Genomic DNA, 4,111 nt, shown 5'->3' on the forward strand with positions numbered 1-4,111 from the left:
CGTTCTTCATTTACGCCACCGCCTATTACAAGTAAATTATAATTTGCTAGTTCTTCCACCTAGATTGCATAGGGCGCTACTGTTTTTTTGTTTTTCAAGATTTATTATTACGATCGGTAGAATTATATTAATGACGGTGTACATTAATGGTAGGGCCACGCGAATTCACTGATCTCAATCGATTTGAACATTTCCAATTCAGTGATCTAAATCCATCATCCGGACACTCGAGCTTTTCATTCAGCAAATCGACCGCAGACCACATTGTTAGTCGTTTTCTAGAACTGATGAACGTTATCTTTTTATATTTGTAGGTGTCCAGATATCAATGGAAGGGCAAGTGTGTCATTATTATGAAAAGTGAGTTGAAATATTGAAACGTATCTATTGAGGAAGAATAATAAATACAGAAATGATTATCTCAATTCTCCAGTCAGTCCTGCAACTTGTAAAACACATCTGAATCACATTAAAATTTCATCCATAATACATTTATTAATAAATTACATGAGAAACAAAACTTAATACTGAACTATAACTGGGGATGAATATAATTCTAGAAAAAGAAAAAGGCAGAATAGTTGATGTGCATTCGCGTAACGATGTACAAAATTGGATGTCGATGTGCATCTTACGAATCCCGGAAAAAATATCCCCGGTTAGCGTCTAGGCTGTTTCTCCCCACTTGACGATGTTTTTAAATCACCAACTCGTTTACAGATTTTAAAACAGCTGGATAGGGGGAAAACACCCTAAATCATATATCTCGGAATCATCATTGACAAAAAAATCTGTCTTTTCAGCCCCATCTAAAGTTCATCAAACAAAAGATACGGAAATATTCTGCATTGGTCGCAAGAGTGACCAGGAGGGACTGGGGGCTAAACAACCGGACCCTCTCCCTGTACTACAAATCTACCTTCATCCCGGTCATCACATATGGTTCACCAGTTTGGTACAAAAAGGAAACCCCAGTGGTAAATAGAAGAACCTTGGACAGCATCCGGCGGTCAATAATTCTGACAATCACACGAGCTGTCTCCAAAGTCAGCACGCACGCACGCACTCCAGGTTCTGGCCTGAGTCCTCCCGTTGCACTTGGAAATCATCAGATGCGCCCTGACATATAAAATGGCAAAAGAAATACCGTGTACTATCCTGACCTTCACTTTGGATCTCGTCAACAACAAGAAGCTTGAAAAAACGAGACTGCTCGGACAACTTCGACAGGAATGGCAGGATCGGTGAACAGAATCCACTAAAGGGGAAATCACCAAGAACTTCCTCCCTAGCGTAAACAGAGTCTTTCCAAAATCACCGAAATGGTTCTAACCGGGGCTCCACGTCACCTTTCTGCTCATAGGGCACGGGCCATTAAATGCAAAACTATCTAGCTTCCGAATCACTGAGGATCCCCGTTGCCTCTGTGGCCACGACGAGACATGGCAACGTCACAGGTATGACTGCGACCAGTATGAGGACCTGCGGTGCAGGCTCACCACTGCTATCACCTACTTCCCGCAGAACATGGAACAGCATCTTCTCGACTCGGAACAAGAATACAAAGCCCTTACCATTTTTGCACAGAAACTCTTTGCTAGAAGGCGAGCACTTATAGCAAACCACCATGCGCAGCACCCAGAACCTGATGATGAAACCGAAAACCAGGACTAGAGAAAACCGGAATGTACAAGAAAACTGTACCAAATAACCAACAACCACGAACATGACCATTATTTAGCCTTATTCACGAGGGAACTGACAACCAGGAAGACCTACATCTGAACCAGAGACAAACTAACACAGGACTTGATATGAACTGGCTACAAATTATTGGCACTGGACCACTAAGTGGATGACTAAACCAAATGACCAACGCACGAACTAAGAAAATGGTATCACCAGAACCAAATGCTGCATCCTCATAACATGCACAATAGGCGACCTGAACAGGTTACATGACCAACCATAGGACGACACTGCTCATGTATGACCCTGCGACTGGGATTTGACTCCTACATTGAAAAAGATCACCGAAGAAGATCCGGTTCAGGTCGCTTGGACCCCCTCGTGCTCACAACAGTCAATGCCTGATGGCAATGTGTACCGGACTCCGTTGCCTGGTACCTTTACTCCCTTTCCCCAGGGTTGGCAGGGGTGGAGAGGAGACAGTCTTGTCTCCTCTCCACCCCTGCCAACCCTGATTCTTCTCCTGGTGGGGCTTGGGCCTGCCTCACTGAAAATCCTGGGGTCGCTTCTCTTTCGTCCCCACACTTCTGTCTTGATGACTTTTGAATTTTGATGCCAGAGTTGTACGAAAGATACTAATATTTGTATTAGCAAAGAAAACAAAGCTTATCTCTCAGCAGCAGAGTGGAATATATGTCTTAGCATCTTTGCAGTTTATGAAATCAAGGATTGTCGCAGTCTTTAATACAAACTGGTTAATTATTAGTACTGCATTATAATTTATTTAATTTTTGTTTGCTTCTACTGGACATAGAAGTTTTAATCTTGCTTTTTTTTTTGTGATTTAAATTTTATTCAGAAATGGCTGTGTATTAATGACGCTATTGAACTTAACATATACATATACATAGTCTAAATTTGCTGGCAGCTTGCTTAGGGAAAATAATGTTTAACTAATCTGTCTAGCAATTTGACACAGTTACTCTATCGAGCTGGATGTAGGGTCCAGTTCCTGTGAGTAACTGTGTCGAAATATTTAAACTGTTCAATTAAACATGATTTCGACATTCAAACTTTTTTATTTTGATTTTTGGAACAATATCGACTCTGTTCCTCATGAGAAACTATCCTATTAGATGGAACGTGTCCTGATTACTGGTAAGATGCTAAGATGGATCGTCGATGGCTGCGGACCAAGGGGACAGAGGGTTGTGATTGATGGGCTGTCTTTCGATTGGTCTAATGTTTGAAGAGGGATCCCGAAGGATCGATTTGGGAACACTGGTGATATTTCTGATTTTCATAAACGACATCGACAAAGGGGTAGAGGGTGTATATCAAATTTTCAGATGATGTGCACATCGGGAAAGTGGTTAATTTTATCAGCGCCAAGCGCTTTTCAGCTTTACGGATAGTCAAAAAAATGACAGCTAGGTTTTAAGGCAGACAAATGGGGGAATTGGGGGAACGACAACTTTCATTAGGCGAAAAACAACTCAAAAATAAATTATATATTGTACATGGTGAGGTTCAATTGTAAATTGTGGAGGAAGGAAGATTTGGGAATTAGGATTTGGGCAGACATGAATTTCTCCGAGCAGGCGAAATGTCTTTCATGTCTTTCTGTAAGTCTCCACGGTGAAGGACTTCATGGATAGGGAAGGGGGGAACTGTGGGCTAGGAAGGACTCTTGTGTCCTATCCACGATTTATCGGACAATAGTAGATGTAGGGAGGTCCCTAATCCAACTATGTAGCTCTGCTTCCTGCGCTCAAAGACTTCGGATGCATAGGATTGGAATGCCTTTAGATTGTCAGGTGTTTGGAGTAGAGGCTCTGGTTGCTGTTCTGAGATACCTGGCACAGCCTGCACCAGGGTCCTTCTCAAGTCATCGTACAACCTGCATTCGAAAAGAAGATGTTTCCAATTCTCTGACCTGCCGCAGAAACAGCGATCTGTTGGTAGCAAACCCAGCAGATGTAACTTTTCGTTGAGGGACCCGTGTCCGGTAACCAAGTAGGAGGATTCCAAGGTGAGAGAAAGCCAGGTCTTTACCGTTTTCAGGGTTGTGAAAGTGACACCAGGGAGGAATTTTCTGGTAACGGAGCCTGCGTGTGAGGTGTTCCATCTAGACTGCCAAATGTTGACGCGTTCCTTATAACAGCGAGCTCTTTCTGCTTTGGGGTCAGCATTGAGATTTAGTTCTAGGCCCTGTATCTTCGTTGGTATTTTCTTTTTAATTCTGAAGTTAAGCCCTTTGAAGATAACAAATAGATCAGGGGGCAGAGTTCCAGCTATCACCTGGATGGCAGCAGTAGACACTGTTCGGCATAATCTGTGAGTGGCCAAGAGCATACCACGTTGAATGGAGTTGACCTTGACTTTCATATGTACTCGTTGAACCCGGTGAAACCACGCTGCT

The sequence above is a fragment of the Mastigoproctus giganteus genome, unplaced genomic scaffold (assembly GCF_048544385.1).
Source record: "Mastigoproctus giganteus isolate SK-2022 unplaced genomic scaffold, ASM4854438v1 scaffold_25, whole genome shotgun sequence".
NCBI lineage: Eukaryota > Metazoa > Arthropoda > Arachnida > Uropygi > Thelyphonidae > Mastigoproctus > Mastigoproctus giganteus.